The 21,004-nt window shown below is 44.9% G+C and overlaps 1 protein-coding gene across 1 annotated transcript in view; it reads left to right on the top strand.

Moving 5' to 3' along the window:
• LOC144687902 (somatomedin-B and thrombospondin type-1 domain-containing protein) overlaps positions 1–21,004 on the top strand; it is a 141,267-nt gene that overhangs the window by 80,973 nt on the left and 39,290 nt on the right. The window lies entirely within an intron of this gene.

The following is a 21,004-nucleotide window of genomic DNA, read 5'->3' as shown; positions in this document are numbered from 1 at the left end:
CCGTTGCACTCCCTCTCGGGCAAATATATCCTTCCTTAGATAATGAGACTAAAATTGCACACACTGCTCCAGATGTGGCCTCACCAGTGTGTAATTGCAGCAAGACTTCATTCTTATGCTCCAATCCCCTTGTAACAAAAACTAAATTACAATGTACCTTCCTAATTGCTTGCTGTACCTGAGTGTTAACTTTCTGTGATTCATTACAATGACACCAAGGTCCTTCTGAATACCAAGGTTTTCCTGTCTCTCACAATGGAAAAGAAAAATTTTGCCTTTTTATTTTTCCTACCAAAGTGGATAACTTCACACTTCATGTTGTATTCCAGATATGAGATAAACTGGTCAGGAATATAAAAATCGACTGTAGGAGCTTTAACATGAATACAAAAGAAGGAGAGTAGCTAAAGTAAATATTGGTCCCTTAGAGGCAGAGGCAGGAGAAATTAACATGGGGAATGAGGAAATGGTGGAGATGTTGAACAAATATTTTGTGTCTGTCTTCACTGTAGAAGACACAAACTACATTCTGGAAATAAAGGGTAAACAAGGGGCTGATAAGAGTGTGGAAGTTAAAGTAATTAACAGCATCAGAGAAAAAGTATTTGAGAAATTTAAGGGACTAAAAGTGAACAAATCCCCAGGACCTGGAGGCCTCCATCTTAGGATTCTAAAAAAGTCAGTTGCAGAGACACTGGTTGCATTGGTTATGATTTTCCAAAATTTCCTAGTTTTTGGAATAATCCCAGCAGATTAGGGGCTGAATTCCCACCCCCCACCCCCACCCCCGTTGGTGGGGTTGTGCGGGGACGGGCGTGAACCCGATTGGTGCCTGACGCGCTACCACTTTACATGGTTGGGCCAATTAAGGCCCGCCCAGCGCGACGCTCTCCTGGAAGCGCTGAGCTGCCTCAGGGAGATCGGTTTGACGTGTGTAAATTCAAATAAAGGGAAATAAAAACTTTTAAAACATGCCCCTCATGTGACACTGTCACATGAGCTGGGACATGTGAAAGAATTATTTTTTAAATTTTTATTGACTTTTAAAACACTTCATGAAACCTCATCCTGCCCATGGATGAGGTTTCATGAAAAATGTGAAGGCCGCCTGGGCTCTTCGTCTGCCCCCCCGCCAACCTTAAGGTTGGACGGATAGCTCAGCTAATGGAATTAATTACTATTTAAACGGCCTTAATAGGCCTTTGACAGTTCGGCGGGCGCGCAGCCAAGTCGCCTGCACACCCGCCGAACTGACAATCTAAATGATTTGCAGTGAGGTCCGGACGCCCGCCCGACATCACCGTGCGTCATTTTATGTGTCAGCGAGCGGGCCCCGCCCCCGCTCGCCGACCGGAGAATTCAGCCCTAGAAATTGGCAAATTTAACATCGCTGTTGAAGAAAGGAGGGAGAGAAAACAGGGAACTACAGGCCAGTTAGCCTGACACCAATGCAATGGCCTTAGGTCATAATGCTCATTTGGAGAGTTGGTGCAGACATGATGGGCCGAATGGCCTCCTTCTGTGCCATTAAGATTCTGTGCTTCATCATGAAAGTACTGGAATCCATTATTAAGGAAGTCTAAACAATACACTTAGAAAATCACAGTATGATTAGAACAAGTCAGCATGGTTTTACAAAATGGAAATCCTGTTTGACAAATTTATTAGAGATTTTTGAGGATGAAACTAGTAGGGTAGATCAAGGGTACCTAGTAGATGTAATATACTTTGATTTAGGCATTCAATAAGTTGCCTCACAAAAGGTTAATACATAAGGTAAGGGCTCATGGAATTGAGGGTGGTACATCAGTGTCCAGTGGCCTACCACAGGGGTCTGTGCTCGGTCCCCTATTATTAGTCATTTATATAAATGACATAGATGACTATGTGGGGGGTAGGATTAGTAAGTTTGCGGATGACACAAAAATTGGCCGGGTGGTTAACAGTGAGGTTGAGTGTCTTAGGCTACAGGAAGATATAGACGGGATGGTCAAATGGGCGGATAAGTGGCAGATGGCATTTAACCCTGAAAAGTGTGAGATGATACACTTTGGAAGGAGTAATTTGACAAAGAAGTATTCAATGAATGGCCTGACACTAGGAAGTTCTGAGGAACAAAGGGACCTTGGCGTGCGTGTCCATAGATCTCTGAAGGCAGAGGGGCATGTTAGTGGGGTGGTGAAAAAGGCATATGGGACACTTGCCTTTATCAATCGAGGCATAGATTACAAAAGTAGGGAGGCCATGTTGGAGTTGTATAGAACCTTGGTGAGGCCACAGCTGGAGTACTGTGTGCAGTTCTGGTTGCCACATTGTAGGAAGGATGTGATTGCACTGGAGGGGGTGCAGAGGAGATTCACCAGGATGTTGCCTGGGATGAAACATTTAAGTTACGAAGAGAGGTTGGACAGACTTGGGTTGTTTTCATTGGAGCAGAGAAGACTTAGGGGTGACCTGATCGAGGTATACAAGATTATGAGGGGCATGGATAGGGTGGATAGGGAGCAGCTGTTCCCCTTAGTTGAAGGGTCAGTCACAGGGGGCATAAGTTCAAGGTGAGGGACAGGAGGTTTAGGGGGGATGTGAGGAAAAACTTTTTTACCCAGAGGGTGGTGACAGTCTGGAATGCACTGCCTGGGAGGGTGGTGGAGGCGGGTTGCCTCACATCCTTTAATAAGTACCTGGATGAGCACTTGGCACGTCATAACATTCAAGGCTATGGATCAAGCGCTGGTAAATGGGATTAGGTAGGTAGGTCAGGTGTTTCTCACGTGTCGGTGCAGACTCGATGGGCCGAAGGGCCTCTTCTGCACTGTGTGATTCTGTTATCAGCTTGGGAGGAGGATTAGTTAGCAGACAAGAAGCAGGGAGTAGGAAATAAACAGGGCATTTTCAAGTTGGCAGGCTGTAACTAGTGGAATGCCACAAGCAGCAGTGCTAGTGTCTTGGCTATTTACAATCTATATGAATGACATAGATGAAGGGACAGAGGGTGGGATTTTCCCCTCGTCGGGCGCGTACCCGCTCACGGGACAAAAAATTCTGCCCAGAGAGGTGATGCATTCAAGTTCGCTGATGATACAAAGCTTGGTGAGAATGGAAGCTGTGAGGGCACAAAGAGGCTGTAAAGAGATCCAGAATGATTAAGTGTATAGACTACCAGATGGAGTATAATGTGGGGAAGTATGAGGTTATTAACTTTGGTAGTAAGAATAGAAACCCAGGGTATATTTCAAAAAGCACGGAAATTTTAAATACTGATTTCCAGCAAGATTTGGTTGTAGCCATACAAGAAACACAAGAAGTTGGCATGTAGGTACATCAAGGAATTAGGAAAGGAAATGGCATGTTGGCATTCAGTGCAAGGGAACTGGAGTACAAAAGCAAGGGTCTTGCTACAGTTGTACAGGATTTTGGTGAGACTAGGCCTGGAGTAGTGTGTGCAATTTTGGCCTTCATATCTAAGGAAGGTCTGTGAGTGTACCGACACCATATGGGCGGTAGTGGTTCAAGAAGGCGGCTCACCACCATCTTCTTGAGGGCAATTAGGGATGGGTAACAAATGCTGGCCTTGCCAGCGATGCCCACATCCCATAAATAAATTTTTTAAAAAGCTGCTGTGACCAAACTCTGGGTCTGGGAAACCTTAGGGGGCAATAAGATAAAAATGTGCTATTTTAAATTTCCTGCCAACATTTTCGTTTATAAAAATATTGGAGATGGTGAGAAAACGAACTGTCTAATTAAAATTCAGGATTCATCCAATCAGGAAACAGTTTCTGTTCACTCTGATTGGCTGTGGGAAGGCTGGGCGCCGGTGTCAGGTGGCTAGACTGGGGGCGGAGCGGTTGAAGCCCATGAGATCATGTGATGAAAACCTCCAGGAATACGTCCAACCAGAGTTGGCAACCCTTAATGTAACTGGTTAAAAAGGTAGTGAGCCAAAGTACGACGTCTTGAAGCCTGGATACTGTGTTTTATTAACATGAGGTAATCCGACATCTGCTGATTGTGTTAATGCTTCGTAAACTGCTGCTCATGGCTGTTTGTTATTAATGATGTGAGTGGAAACTTGATAACCCAGAATTCAGCACTTAGCAAAGACGAATCAGACGAGATGCTAAAATTACAGCGCCGGACTCAGGATGGTGACAGATCTTCCTCCCAAAACTGGTCCATCATAGAATAATGCAGAACAGGACAGGATGGTGCCTCCTGTAGGTTACTGTTTGCCCCTGTGCCCTACAGCAATGGCAGCTCTCCAATATGTCACAAGCATCAATGATTCAGAATCATACAGCAACAAAGGAGGCCATGTGACCCATTGCGCCTGTGCCGGCTCTTTGATGGATCTATCCAATTAATCCCACTCCCTACTCTTTCCCCCTGGCCCTTCAATAATTGTCCTTTTCTGGGATTTACGCAGTTCCTACATTAGTGACTACACTTCAAAAAGTTGTTTGTTGGCTGTAAAATCCTATGAGACATCAGGTGGTTGTGAAAAGCACAAACTAAATGTCTTCCTTTTTATTTCCCTTTTGAAAGTTGCTATTGAATCTGCTTCCACCATCCTTTCAGTGATGGTAATGCCACAAGGAGAGATGGTTAGATTCTCTCTCACTGGAGATGGTCCTGGCCTGGCAAAACCTAGAAATATACCACAGAGAATCAACATGTTTGTGAAGAACTAACACATTAATTCTGTCCCCACCTTGCTTATCCCTGGAATAAAAACAATCCTCTGTAGGAACACAGGAATTCCGGGAATGCACAGCAGGTCTATCAGCATTTAGAAGAAGGAAAAAGCGATTAATGTTTTGACTAAGTCTTCATCAGAGCTAAAAGCAGAATACTGAGGATGTTGGAGATCAAATAAAAACCGAAAGTGCTGGAAATACTCAGCAGGTCTGGCAGCATCTGTGGGCAGAGAAACAGAGTTAACGTTTCAAGTACAATATGACTTCTTCAAAACCCCTATCTGAAGAGAAGTCATATTGGGCTCGAAACATCAACTGTTTCTCTCTCCACAGACGCTGCCAGACCTACTGGGTATTTACAGCACTTTTCAGTTTTTATTTCATCAAAACCATTTAGTTGGGTCCATCTGAACCCTCGCCCTGTCTCTCTGCTTCAGATGTTGAGAGGCACGCTATAAATTTCCAGCATTTGGTGTTTTTATTTCTGATTACCAGTGTTTGCCCTTTCATTTTTAGCCCCTCTCTCTCTTTCTCTCAGTTCCCCTATCTCTTTGCCCCCTCTCCATTTACCTTATTTTTCTCTCTCTCTCACCATTTCTCCTTCCTTTCCTCCTCCTCCCTCTCCCTCTCTCCTTCAGAGTCTCTCTACCTCTGTGCCCCCCAATCTATTTACTTTCTTTTTCTATATCTCCACTTATCTCCTTCCTTCTGTTGTAATATACCTTTAAGGGATAGCAGCATGCCATCACTAGAAGGGAAGTGTGTCATGTGATCCAGTCTCAGTTTGACTTTGGTCTGTGAGCGGAGCAAAGCACACACAGCCATGCCGCTGATGTCTGCAAAGCTTTTCTGTGCAGTCACCACGCTGTGATTTCAACGCTCTCCAAAGCTGTGAACCCATCGTGGTCTGACCAGAATGTTGATGGTTGTCTCATGCCATGTAGCATGACCTAAGGCTGCCCACCATGTCATACCTGTAATTAACCTGGCTTCCACACTGTTTGACCACCACTGAACACCATATCGCACTGTTATAATGATACAAAGGCACCAATCTCTCATAAGGGATTGTGTTGTGAAAACACGTTGTGGGTTCATTTATTTAGACTAGGCACATAAGAACATATATGCATGGATCGAAAGCTTGAAGACATCAGCAGCAGAGTTGTGTGTGCAGTGATCTGTTCACAGGCCAAAATGAAACTGAGACTGGATCACATGACACACTTCCCATCTAGTGACATCATGCGAATATCCCCTAAATTTATATTGCAACACCATTGTCCCCTTTATCTTTTCTCTCTACCTGTGAGTCCCTCTGCCCTCTCCTCCATTTTCTTTTCCTTCCCTCTTCCTCCCTCTTCTTCACTTTTTCTCTCTCCATCTCCCAGTTCTTCTATTTCTCTGTCTCCTCTTCATCCTTTTCCCTCTCACTCCCCTCTTGCTCACTATCTTTCTCTTTCAATCTCTTCTCCGCCCACCCCTGCAGCTTGAAATGGATCCATCGGCTACTTTTGCAACTCGTCTGTGGCCGATTTATTTTTGGGCAACTCCCCAAAGGGTTGAATCTAACACACTAATGCAGACACCATTTGCACCCATTAGAGTGGCCTTAGCCTGTGCTGTACTGAGGGCTGGCAGCACAGGGTGCTACAATGGCCCAGGAACATAATGCTGCATCAGTCGCGTGTGCAAAATAAAATGATAGTGCTGGGGAACTGGCTGCAGTGAAAAAAGTGTCAACAGGGCCCAAGCTGGTAAAGAAGTTGAGAGAAACATATGAGTTTAGCAAGTGGAGGGCCAGAAACTAGCTGATTTATTAACTGTTTTCTTCAGCAACGTAAGTTTCTATGCAGCCCTCACAATTCTGCTCACCAAACCCACCTAAAACGTTCTGCTTCTTTTCAGAAATGCCTTGTGTAAATTGTTTAAAAAAGAACTGTGGCTATTACAAATGGAGTTCCATTAAACTACGGGCTGATTTGTTTCTTCATGGGACTGGTGTCGTTAATCCCACGGCAAAAGTCTAGGAGCTGCCCCAAACCCCAGGCTTATGGTCGACATAGCTAGCCAGTAATGAAGCCTGGGCCTTCAAGGCTGCCCCCATATGCAGAGTAAGGGGAGCTCAACTGGACTCTAAATATTTAAACTCTGGTTAAAGAAGTTAACTTTAAAAAAACTGCAGAAGAAAAATATTTTCAATGTGCGCTAGTCCTAATGCTGTGTGGCTTGTGTACATAAATATTCCAATTTATGCCTTGACCATATATAGGAACATTTGGAATAAAACTCACCTCCTGACTCCCCAAAGCCTGTCCACCATCTACAAAGTACCAGTCAGGAGTGTGATGGAATACTCTCCACTTGCCTGGATAGTGCAGCTCCAACAACACTCAAGAAGCTCGACACCATCCAGGACAAATCAGCCTGTTTGATTGACAGCCCATCCACAAACATTCACTCCCTCCACCACCGATGCACAGCGGCAGCAGTGTGTACCATCTACAAGATGCACTGCAGGTGCACTGCAGGCTCCTTAGGCAGCCCCTTCCAAACCCAGAACCACTACCATCTAGAAGGACAAGGTCAGCAGACACATGGGAACACCAGCACCTGGAAGTTCCCCTACAAGCCACTCACCATCCTGACTTGGAAATATATCGCTGTTCCTTCACTGCCACTGGGTCAATATCCTGGAACTCCCTCCCTAACAGCACTGTGGGCGTACCTACACCACATGGACTGCAGCGGTTTAAGAAGGCAGCTCACCACCACCTTCTCAAGGGCAACTAGGGATGGGCAATAAATGTTGGCCTAGCCAGCGATGCCCGCATCCCATGAACAAATAAAAAAAAGGAGACCATTCAGCCCCTCAAGCCTGTCTTCCTATCCAGTTAGGCCATGGCTGATCCGTATCTTAAAAATAAATACTTTTATTTATATAGCATCTTTCATGACCCCAGGATATCCCAAAATGCTTTACAGCCAATTAAATACTTTTGAAGTACAGTCACTGCGGTGACTCCCTCTCGGTGCCTTGGATCTATAACCCTTGATACTTTGCCTAACAAATATCTATCAATTTCAGTCTTGAAACATCAGCTTCAACAGCTCTTTAGGGGAGTGAGTTGTAGATTTCCACAACTCTTTGTGTGAAGAAGTGCTTCCTGGATACCACCCCTGAATGGCCTGGCTCTGATTTAAAAGTTATGCCTCCTTGTTCAGGACTCCCCTATTTCCCTCCCACCCAAAGGTAATAGTATCTCTCTAGTCCAAGAGTCCTTTAATCATCTTTAACGTTTATTAATGTTTTAAGATGAGACCCTCTGTATGCATGTCAGACATTCAGTACTTGATGAGGAGAAATGTCCTCCAATTAAATACTGGGAAGGATGAAGTCAATGTCTTCAGCCTCTGCTCCATCGTTCTCCTTGGCAACTGCCAGGGACTAAACCAGATGGTTCATGACCTTTATGTTACATTTGACCCCGAGGTGAGTTTCAACTACATATCTGGGTCATTGGTAAGGCCATCTCTGTAACATTGCCCCACTTTGCCTATGTCTCAGCTCATCTGCTGCTTAAGTCCTCATCTATGCCTTTGTCACGTCTAGACTTGACCATTCTAATGTTTTCCTGGTTGGTCTACCAGATTCTACCCTCCTTAAACTTGTGGTCACCCAAAACCCTTCTTGTGCCCTAACTCACACCAAGTCCCGTTCAATATCTCCCCTGTGCTCGCTGGCCTACTTTGGCTCCTGGTTAAGCAACGCCTTGATTTTAAAATTCTCATCCATGTTTTCAAATCCCTCTTATGGCCTCACCCCTCCCTGTCTCTGTAATCTCCTCCGGCCCCACAAGCCTCCAGAGATCTCCGCGTTCTTCCAGTTCTGGCCTCTTCTGCATCCCCAATTTTAATCACTGCACCATTGGCTTCAGCTGCCTAGGCCCCAAGCTCTGGAGTTCCCTTCCTAAACATCTACAACTACTCTTCCCCCTTTAACACACTCCTTAGAACCTATACTTTTAACCGAATGTTTGGTCCTAATAGCTCGTCAAATTTTGTTTGATAATCAGTGCTGTGAACCACTTTGGGATGTTACAGTACAGTACATTGCGGAGTTTTTTTCTATGCTATGGATATTCACCCTCATTTTCAAATCGTTATGATACCTTAAACTCAACGGGGTCTACTTTTTGACCGTTGGGGGTCTGATGGATGAGGTGGCTCTGGTCTCCCACTTTGACCTCCCTCCTCCTTCGATATTGAGGTTTTGGCCTCACTTGCATGTGTCTGGTGAGGTGCAGGATGCCAAAATGGCGTCCAGGCGCAACTCACTGGATTCGGCAAATGAAAATTGTCTGATCCGGTGCAGCAGGGAAGTAAGTCACAAGGAGAGGCCTCCATCAGGGAGGCAGGAGTTACCAGGTTGGCAGTGGCCCAGGATAGTTTTGTGTCTTGTGGAGGTGGGTTCCTGCTTTTCTGAGGCCCACATAAGCAATTCAAGGTCTCTTCTATTGCCCAGTACATGTTCCAACCCAGTTCTGACCTAAAGTGGTAACCGGGCAGCTTTTTTGTGTCGTGGGCTTTCCAGTTTATGAAGGGCCTATCATTTGAAACAGGCGGCTGCTTTGGACACCCAGTGGTAGGCCCCTTTCAAAATGGTATAGCTATATTGCTGGGGCAGTAAGGAGACCAGGGGTCAATACCCCTTTAATGCCAAGTGAGGGACGGTGAATATCCCACCCAGTGAGTTCATTGTTGAACCCAGCTCTGACTGAAGACAGAATAAAGCTCCTCGAAATACTTTTCAGTCAGCTTTCAAAACTCAACCGCTGGGGTCAGCCTCCGCCATTCCCATCTGCTTCGCCATCAATTCTAGACGCCATACCTGTTTAAGAAGGGTGACAGGGCTCAGAGTTGCCCAGAATGGCATTGGTAAAATATAAGACAATCAGTTGCTTGGTAGTTACAGAGCTTGAATCTTGCTGAAAAGAGAGACCTGTTGCTGAAGCTTTTCATCTTGTACTCATCAGGACAAATGCAAGAATGCCAAATTTCAAAGGGAGCAACAATTCATACTACAGGAGCAAAGAGTGCTAATTGGTAGACAGTGCTAATAGCTACACTAACAACCAATTTAAGATAATGGCCTGTAACTTCCACACTCCCCAGCATCAGATTTGGGGGGTACCCGAAAGATGTGTTGGGGAATCCCTCTGGCAAGTTCCCAGGTAAGGGTTTGCATGGCAATTGCCCAGAAGTGCGAGCTTCCTTTAGACAATTGGGCTGTGCTGGGAACCATTCGAAAAAGCGATTGAAATATAGTAATGTAGGCAGACGTGAATTTACCAACCGGCAGCAACCCAATGTAAAAAACAAACCAATCTCCGCTCCTATTGCAGTTAGTCAGTGTGATAATGTACTGTTTGACAATGGAGCGGTTCACTGTGCTAAGTGCAATGTATGATTATGGAGTATTGTACGGTGGGGTTGAATGGATTGCGTTCAACCTGGAACACACCACTGACGAGAGGCAGCAGCGAAGTTAAGGCAGGGAGTAGAAAAGAAAAGTGGGGGGGGGGAAGAAACGGAAGTGGATGAGGTGAGAAAGAACGCCAGTGAGGACCCACGATTTTTTCACGGATTTTCATATTTATATGATGTATTATACATTGATCTATAATACGCAAACTTTAATATTTATAAACTGAATGTTACTATTTTTGTTGGCATCTGGGGTTGCGTTCAAGTGTTAAATTGGGGTCATATTAGAAAATAATTTGGGAAGCGCTGTGATAGGAGTTGTTTTGCAAATGGTTTTTGCATGTCCGAACAGTTCTCAGCTTGGGAACAATACAAGGGCGTTTTCTTATTTTGTTTAATATCTTTTAATGTGGTATTAGGTAGGGTAAATCAAATTTACTTTTTAAGAAAATACCTTCAGTGCGCTGTGACTCTGGGACATTGTTAACCAGCTACACAATCAGACCTTGACAACATGTGAAATGTGAACCATCTGTTCTAAATATGGTCTCTTTCCTTGCTCAGGAACCAGTTTAAGTCAAAGTGTTGCTGGGGGCTATTTGAAACGGTAACATATGTGGATTAATAGACTGATAAAAATAGATGATTTTTTTTTTTAACCATGGCTTATGAAACTATTTTGGGGAAATGTTTTGAAGAGGCCAGCAAGTATTCACACATTAACACCATGGAAAGATTTTTCATTCCCTCATCTCGTTTGTTTACACCAAGTAAATGGTTAGAACATGAACGATGTCCTATGGCATAAATCATGCAGCTGGTTCCGCAGCCTTCAAGCTATTTATTTCAAACCCTGAATTCTGAATTTCATTTGGTTCATTCATTCTCACTTCATCCCCTTCCGTTTCTCACCAACCCCCACTTTTTCTTCTACTCCCTGCCTTAGCTTCACTGCTGCCTCTCGTCAGTGGTGTGTTCCAGGTTGAACTCAATCCATTCAACCCCACCAGAGATATCATACAATACTCCATAATCATACATTGCACTTAACATAGTGAAACACTCCATTGCAAAACAGTACCTTATCATACTGACCAACTCCAATAGGAGGGGGGATTGATTGAGTTTTTTTACATTGAGTTATATCATTGTGAATTATGTATGCTCAACAGGAACAGGAAGAGGCCATTCAGCCCCTAAAGTTTATTCTGCCACTCAATTAGTTCATGGCTGATCCGTCTCTTAACAATATCTACCTGCCTTAACCCTGTAGCCTTTGAAGACCTTGCCTGACAGACTATCAATCACAGTTTTGAAATGACCCCGAGCCTCAGCAGCTTTTGAGGGAGATAGTTCCAGATTTCCACTACCCTTTGTATGAGGAAGTTCTTCCTGGCACCTGTGGTACTGAATGGCCTAACTTTAATGTTAAATTTGTGCCTGCATGTTCTGGATACCTCCATTAGAGCTAATTTCACTCTATCTACATTATTAAATCAAAAACGAAGAACACATGAAATCAGAGCAGAAGTAGACCATCTGGCCCATCGAGCCTGCTCTGCTATTCAATACGATCTTGGCTGATCTTGGGCTTCAACTCTACCTTCCAAATAATCTCTCAGCATCTACCCCATCAAACCCCTTCAAAATCTTCTATGTTTCATCTAAATCACCCCTCATTCTTCTCAACGTCATAGAATATAGTCCAATTTATTCAGCCTCTCATCATCATGTTAAACACCTCAATTAGATCAACCCTAATTGTCTAAATTCAATGGATTGAAAGCTTAGACGATGTAACCCATTCTCATATTTTAACTGTTTTATCCCAGATTATCATATGTTTTGTGTGTTTTTCTACAGTGATTTGAAGATTAAATATTTTCAGAAAAAAATACAACAGGCAATATAAGCACGTTAACTTTTTAATACATCGTATTGCTCTACTTTCAACCGGTACAGATTGCATGGCTATGGGGAATAGAAAGTGTTTGGTTATGATAGTCCAGCCATCATATGGGGCAGTGGAGTGAGTCAATTGGACGGTGAAGCACATTGGCACATCATGGCATAGGGAAGGCATAGCAATTTGTAGATCAGTGCCCAGTATTGGCTGCTGTACATAGTGGGTGAGCACCTCTCTAAATCCAGGCATTTCCCCATGTGTAGGGAAGATTGAGAGTGGTCCGTGGCCCACTTTCACACATCTTCTAAGGGCAGATTTTGAATGGGGAGATGTTCCTGCCCCCCCACCCCCACCCCTAACTCCTTCTGGTTACAATCAGCTTAAAAGACCAGATTACAGGAAGACAAAATACAGGGTCTTAACTCTGAACTGATGATTAAAAGAAAAAAAAAAATGTCCAAAATGTCAAAGGCATCATTAGCCTCTTCCCTCCTGGGATAGTCCATTTGATTTCCTGTGAAACACAACATTTGCTCAACTTGGTCAAAGCTTTGATACTTAGCTGATCCTTGCAGGGCTAAAGGGTCAGGAATAACAAAATAACACTGCGTATGTCAGGGGAAAAACAGCAGGGGAAACATAACCACCAAAATGGTACATCTCCCCAACTCCCCCCCCACCACCCCCCCCGCTCTCTCCACTACCACCACCGCCACCCACTATCCTTTTGCTGCCACTCCCTGTTGCATAATGAAAAGTGTTCATATGTCAAGGTGATCCTTAATCCTGTGTAAGAAGTGCAGCTGTTTGGTCCCATAGGAATGAAAGCCAATACCAGTTCAGAAGAAAATATTAAACAAAGAGTTTGACTGTTTCACTTGCCCCCTCTAAAACACAAAATGTGATACTTTTGGAGGCAATCACTGGCCTCACCCTAAACTAAAGCTGCTATGTGAGGGAGACGTTACTCCGTGTTTGGGCAGGAATTTTTCCCTGTAACAAACAGCCTCTTCAACAATATTCCACTGATAAATTTATTCATGAAAAGAAGGACATGCATTTATAACACATTTCACAAGCTTGGGTCATGCTGAAGCGGCTTTACAGCAAACAAATTACTTTTGAAGGGCAGTCACTGTGGTAATGTAGGAAATGTCGCAGCCAATTGCTGCCGAGAAAGCTCTTACTAACAGCAATCTGATAATGACCAGATGATCTGTTCTTTCAGCGATGTTAATTGAAGGATAAATATTGGCCAGGACAGCGGAGAGACATCCCCCTGCTCTCCTTCAAAATAGTGCTTTGGACTCTTACGTTCACCTGAGAGGGCAGATTTTGAGAAACAGACTTCCAAAGACTCATAACCCCCTGAGAAAAAAAATGTGTCCTCATCTCTGTCTTAAATAAGCGACCCCTTTTTTTAAACAGTGACCCCTAGTTCTAGATTCTCCCACAAGAGATCCTCTCCACATCTGCCCTGTCAAGACTCCTCAGGATCTTCAAAGTTTAACATCTCATCCAAAAGATTGCACCTCCAACAGTGCAGCACTCCCCCAGTGTTGCACTTAACGTCAGCTTTGACTGTGTTCTCAAGTGGGGCTTGAACTGATGACCTTCTGATTCAGCTAGGACAGCCACTTGGGAGATCAAATTCAGTGTTGACTCATTTTGTATACATTGAGGATTGACCTATAAACTCCAGTTATACAGAACATCTGGAGTACTGTGTACGGTACTGGTCTCCTTATTTAAAGAAAGATGTAGATGTGTTAGAAACAGTTCAGAGAAGGCTTACTAGACTAATACCAGGAAAGGGTGGGTTGTCTTATGAGGAAAGGCAGGACAGGCTAGGCTTGTAACCGCTGGAGTTTAGAAGAGTAAGAGGCGACTTCATTGAAACATATAAGACCCTGAGGGGTCCTGACAGGGTGGATGTGGAGAGGATGTTTCCTCTTGTGGGAGAATCTAGAACTAGGGGTCACTGTTTAAAAAAAGGGGTCGCTTATTTAAGACAGAAATGAGGAGAAATGTTCTCTCTCAGGGGGTTGTGAGTCTTTGGATCTCTCTTCCTCAAAAGGCGGGGGAAGCAGAGTCTTTGAATATTTTCAAGGCAGAGCTAGATAGATTCTTGATTAACAAGGGGGTGAAAGGTTATTGGGGTAGGCAGGAATGTGGGGTTGAGGTTACAATCAGATCAGCCACGATCATATTGAATGGCGGAGCAGGCTCGAGGGGCCGAGTGACCTACCGCTGCTCCTAATTCATATGTTCATGAAATGAAAACAAATAGTGCTGGAAAAGCTCAGCAGGTCTGGCAGCATCTGTGGAGAGAGAAACAGAGTGAACGTTTCGAGTCAGTATGACTCTTCTTCAGAACACCTGTTAGTGTTGTTGCTTGGCGGATATACATTGCTGTGTTTTCCTACATTACAACAGTTCAAAAGTGCTTTGCTGGCTGGAAAGTGCTCAGTCACTGAGGGCGGGTGAAGCACCCATATGAGAATGGTCCAGGCCTCTCACTGAAGCTGCCAAGTGGCCCGACCTATCCACCACCCACACTCAGGGCTACCAACCCTCTAGGATTGTGCTAGAGTCCCCAGGAATGAAAGACTGGTCTTCAGGGCATTACACTGAGCAAACTCTGGGAAACAAATGGCAAAAACTGTTGACCAAACTCTCAAGTTGTTCAGACACCATTGTCTACAGTAAGCAGGGCTGTCAGAAATTTCCATCCAGCAATGTATGGGTGGGTGGAAACATACTCTGAAAGGAGAGGCTGGAGCTACAAGTTCATCCACTCTGTGGCCTTGCCCCGCCTTCCTATTTTTGTAGATGCCTCTAGCCCTATAACCCTCAGAGATCTCTGTGCTCCTTCAATTCTAGCCTCTTGAGCATTCCCCATTTTAATCACTCTACCATTGGCGGCCGTGCCATCAGCTGCCTAGGCCCCAAGCTCTGGAATTCCCTCGCTAAACCTCTCTGCCTCTCTCCCCTCCTTTAAAATGCTGCTTAAGATCTGCCTCTTTGACAAGCTTTTGGTCATCTGCCCTGATATCCCCTTCCGTGGTTTGGCATTAAATTATGTTTCATAACGTGCCTATGAATTGCCTTGGGACAGTTTACTATGGTAAAGGTGCTATATGAACGCAGTCTGTTGTTGTTATTCGAGTGACCTCAGTGCACTGCCCAGTGTTGGAACTGCTCGATACAGGAAGGTTGCTCCCCTAGTTTGTGCTTATTTCAGTCAAGGGACTAGCTGAGGTCAAATCCTGGCAAATAAATTGGCCAGGAATCTTACTTCTGAGTGTCATCGAGTGACCCTCCCTGAACAGCGAAAGTACTAGGCTCAACCACTTGAGTGCATGAAGGCTGCATGTGCCTCTCCAAATTTATGTGGGACTTCTTATGTTCTCTTGCCTTCCACTATTACATCTGATATGTTTCCCCCAACACCACCCCCCCAACTATCAGTGTTCATACACAGTTGTGCCTCTGATGTATACATGAACTCCAAGGATTCGATTACGAGGAAGGATTACACAAACTAGGGTTGTAATCCCTAGAATTTAGAAGGTTAAGGGGTGATTTGATTGAAGTTTTCACAATATTCAGGGAAACAGATAGGGTAGATTAGAGAAACTATTTTGGTGGTTGGAGAGTCCGAGACCAGGGAACACGATCAAAAAGTTAGAGCCAGACTTTTCAGAAATGAAATTAAGAAACATTTCTTCACACAAAGGCTGGAAAAACTCTGGAACTTTCTTCTACAAATACTAGATTAGATATTAATTTTAAATCTGAGACTGGTAGATTTTTGTTTACCAAAGATATTAAGGGATTTGGAGCAAAGGGAAGTTATATGGAGTTAGGTCACAGATCAGCCACGATCTCACTGAATGGTTGAACATAAGAATTAGGAGGAGTAGGCCATTCAGCCCCCCTGCCTGCTCCACCATTCAATAAGATCATGGCTGACCTGACTGTGGAGTTAAATCCACTTTCCTGCCTGTCCCCCCCATAACCCTCGACTCCCCTTGTCAACCAAAAATCTGTCTAACTCAGCCTCGAATACTTTCAATGGTCCAGCCCCCACTGCTCTCTGGGGAAGAGAATTCCAAGCACTAACCACCCTCTGAGAGAGGAAATTCCTCCTCATCTCCATCTTAATGGAAGACCCCTTTATTTTGAAATAATGCCCCCTAGTTTGAGATTCCCTCACGAGGGGGAATTTCCATTCTCTCAGCATCTATCCTGTGAAGCCCCCTCAGAATCTTATGTTTGAATAAGATCACCTCTCATTCTTCTAAACTCCAATGAGTATAGGCCCAACGTGCTCAACCCTTCCTCATAAGACAACACCTTCATCCCAGGAGTCAGCTGGGTGAATCTTCTCTGAACTGTTTCTGGTGTTAGTGTATCCCTCCTTAAGTAAGGGGACCAAATCTGTATTCTAGGGGAACGATTTTTGGATCTGTGGGCAGCCACAACCAGTGGACATGGGAGCGGCTGGGGAACAGACCACTGCCCACGATTGGCCCCCTCGACCACAATTTCACGCTGGCTAGCCAACTAGTGGCCAGCCAGTGTGAAAGGCGTGCTGCAATGCTCAGTGCATTGGGGTGGGAGCAGGAGGAAGGCAAGCGCTGAAGTAAGAAAAGAGTATCTGCTCAGTATATTTATTTGCTACATTTTAGCCTAACTTTCTTGGCGTAGCAGTAATATTACTGGGCTAGTAATCTGGACACCCAGGCGAATGCTCTCGGGACCGAGATTCAAATCCCACCACGGCAGCTGGTGACATTTAAATTCAATGAATTAAAACAAAAAATCTGGAATTCAAAGCCAGCGTCAGTAACGTTAACCGTGAATGGTATCATCAATTGTCATTAAAAACTCATCTGGTTCACGAAATGTCCTTTCCGGAAGGAAATCTGCCATCCTTACCGGGTCTGGCCTACATGTGACTCCAGAGACCCTGGAGGGATTTGAAAGGATGAAAATCTTAAAAATTTGAGGTGTTGCCAGACCCAGGAGCAAACATAGGCCAGTGAGCAGGAAGATAGGGTCCAGGCAGCTGAGTTTTCGAAGAGTTGAAGTTTACAGTTTTTAAAACATTTTCCCTTGACTTGGAAACTATTGTTACAATCTTTCATTGCAACCCGAGTAAAATTGACAGTGAGACTAGAAAACAAATCTCCAAAAAGAATTTGAGCAGATAATTCTCTTCCTATTTAAATGTGTTATTTAATGGTCAGGTCTCATGTTTTGGGAGGGATGGAGGTGAAGGACAGGAACAGGACCAACACAGCAACCTAGCAAACACTAGGTTGCACTAAATTTCTCTTCCTTCCTGGGTTACACTTTGTGGTTCTCAAACAGGGACCTGCACGAAATCTCCTGCAGACGTGGGTTAGCTCTGGGTCCAGACTGGGTCCTCCACACATGGCTCTCTGCCAATCGGTTAGCTGGGCCTGAGCAGAGGGCAAACCTTCTCAAACCTTTCTGTGAACCTCAGTGTAAAGAAGATCAAGCACGGTTAAAAACCTCAGCTGCTGATTCACTACAAGCCCACTTCAGACTGCTGACGTAAACCAATTTTACCCCTCCCCCCAAACCCGAATGTCTTGAATTAAGAAGGGTTCAATTTGTCAACCTCATAAGCCTATTTGATCATCATTCTCCAGATAACATTGTTTCCGTATCTCTGTAGACGTATAGAAAGTCTTCCCTTCCCTTAGCACACGTTCCCTCTGAGCTCTTGATTCCTTCAGTCACAGCTTTATTCTTCACCAAAGCCTTTAAGATGATCTCTGAAGTACTCCAGATCTCTTTGGATGATCCACAGCCATCTTGGTTGGCAAAGCTTTGTTGTTAATTCGCTTGTTAAAGTCAAAACATTTACACCCCCCGGTCCTTCATTGCATCTGTAGCCACACCCACTGAATAACCATGTCAGTCAGTACATAACCCACATCCTGCTCTAGGCAAATATCCATTGCAATTCCAGCTCACCATCCACCCCACCCCACCCCACAACTCTATTTAGAATTGTTGCTTCAAGTGCTGATTTCAACAACAACTTGCATTTGCATGACGCCTTTCATGAGGTAAAGCATCCAGAGACATTTCACCGGTATGTAATCAGGCAAAAATTGACACCAAACCAAAGAAGGCGACTTTAGCACAGATGTCCAAAAACTTGGTGAAAGACGAAGGTTTTAAGGAGAACAGAGATGTAGAGCAGTTTCCTTTATGTGCAGAATTTGACGGTTCCCCCCTCCCCAACGGTAACTTTGTAGGCCTAAAATTCTTCAGATGGCCTTCCCCTGGGCTCTCGTCCGCCCCGAATTCTCCATAATCTCAGCTGCTCATGCTCTCCACACCCGCATACCACACCACACCACCACCCTACCATCCTTGCCCCAAATCAGGTCCTTAAGTGGCCGATTAATGACCACTTAAGGGCCACGCCCCCCCCCCTCCCCCCCCTCAATTTACAGGCTGGCGCGAGGAGTTAAGGGGCAGAGATGAAGCCCAAGAAGTGAACCTGCTGAGGCCTGAAAGGGAAAGTGGGGTAGGGGTGTGGGGTGGGGGGAGGTGGTGTGGGGGAGGTGGGGGGTGGGGTGGGGTGGGGTGGTGGGGGGAGGTGGGGGTGGGGGGGTGGGGGGTGGGGTGGTGCGGGGAGGTGGGAGTGGGGGGGAGGCGGGGGGTGGGGGTGTGGGGGGGGGTGGGGGTGGGGTGGTGGGGGTGTGGGGTGGGGGTGGGGTGGTGGGGGGAGGTGGGGGGTGGGGTGGTGGGGAGGCGGGGTGTGGGGGAGGTGGGGGGTGGGGTGGGGTGGTGGGGGGAGGCTGGGGGTGGGTGGGTGCGGGTCCCCTCCATCAACAGCCTCCTTTCCTCCTTTTAACATTTGTTAACACTGCCCCCCCTGCCAACCCAAAAGGCCTCACCGCCAGCCTCTCCACCAACACCCCTATCCCTCTGCCCAACCCCCACCCACCCCTCCACCTCACCTGCCCTTTCTGCCCTGAGACCCCCAACACTTATCTGGTCCTGGGACTCCCGGGACTTGGACCTTGGGGACTGCTTGCAGTCCTCGGCCTGTCCACCGCAGCTTCTGGCGCTGTTGGGACTAGAGAGCTACTGGCCAATCTGATTGGCTGTCAGAATACTGAGGCGGGACTTCCTCCTGAGTGAAGGGGCAGAAGGCCCATCCTCAGCCAATTAACACTTCATGAAGCTGCGGGGCGGGCAGTATCCACAGCAAAAACAAAAATACCTGGAAAAATTCAGCAGTTCTGGCAGCATCTGCGGAGAGGAACATAGTTAACGTTTCAAGTCCAAATGACTCTTCAACAGAACTAAGGAAAAATAGAAGAGAGGTGAAATCTAAGCCACGCTAACGTGTTCACTGCTGACTCCTCGGCTGGCAGGATGCAAAACTCTGCCATCCGAAAATCCCTGGCCCGTATACAAATGGCACGTGCAATGTTTTATGAGGCAATTAAACGCCCTCCAAGAGCAGCAATTCTTCCTTTGGCTGCAGGAACAGTGTAAGTGAAGGCCCGAAACACACACCATCTGGGCAAAATGGGTTGGCATGGTCCAGTTGGGCTGAGTGGCCTGTTTCTGTAGGTGATTCTATGGGGGATTGAGGGAGTTGGGTGGGTTCATGTTACACGTAGGCTGCAAAGTGCCTGGGAGCGACCGCATGGATCAGTCTGGCCTGTCCTTTTTCGGGTCTTAATATGACTGTACATCGCCTAGGCTGACACTTCAGTGCGGCTCTGTGGGAGGGCTGCACTGAGGGCTGCATCTCAGATAGATGGAAAAGATTCTGTGGGACTCCCCAGAAGAGCAAACTGCAACTCTCACACTAACCTGTCCTGCCTTCATTAATACCACCTAATTCATTGATACCACCTAATTCATTAATACCACCTGATTCATTAATACCACCTAATTCATTGATACCACCTGATTCATTAATACCACCTGATTCATTGATACCACCTAATTCATTGATACCACCTGATTCATTGATACCACCTAATTCATTAATACCACCTAATTCATTAATACCACCTAATTCATTGATACCACCTGATTCATTAATACCACCTAATTCATTGATACCACCTGATTCATTAATACCACCTAATTCATTGATACCACCTGATTCATTAATACCACCTGATTCATTAATACCACCTAATTCATTGATACCACCTGATTCATTGATACCACCTAATTCATTGATACCACCTAATTCATTAATACCACCTGATTCATTAATACCACCTAATTCATTGATACCACCTGATTCATTAATACCACCTGATTCATTGATACCACCTAATTCATTGATACCACCTGATTCATTGATACCACCTAATTCATTAATACCACCTAATTCATTGATACCACCTAATTCATTGATACCACCTAATTCATTAATACCACCTAATTCATTGATACCACCTAATTCATTAATACCACCTGATTCATTAATACCACCTGATTCATTAATACCACCTAATTCATTGATACCACCTAATTCATTAATACCACCTAATTCATTAATACCACCTAATTCATTGATACCACCTGATTCATTAATACCACCTAATTCATTGATACCACCTAATTCATTGATACCACCTAATTCATTAATACCACCTGATTCATTGATACCACCTAATTCATTAATACCACCTGATTCATTAATACCACCTGATTCATTAATACCACCTAATTCATTGATACCACCTAATTCATTGATACCACCTAATTCATTGATACCACCTGATTCATTGATACCACCTAATTCATTAATACCACCTGATTCATTAATACCACCTAATTCATTGATACCACCTAATTCATTGATACCACCTAATTCATTGATACCACCTGA

The sequence above is a fragment of the Cetorhinus maximus genome, chromosome 12 (genome assembly GCF_964194155.1).
Source record: "Cetorhinus maximus chromosome 12, sCetMax3.hap1.1, whole genome shotgun sequence".
NCBI classification, from domain to species: Eukaryota; Metazoa; Chordata; class Chondrichthyes; order Lamniformes; family Cetorhinidae; genus Cetorhinus; species Cetorhinus maximus.
The sequence above is the reverse complement of the archived record's forward strand: the minus strand, read 5'-3'. Positions and strand labels throughout refer to the sequence as shown.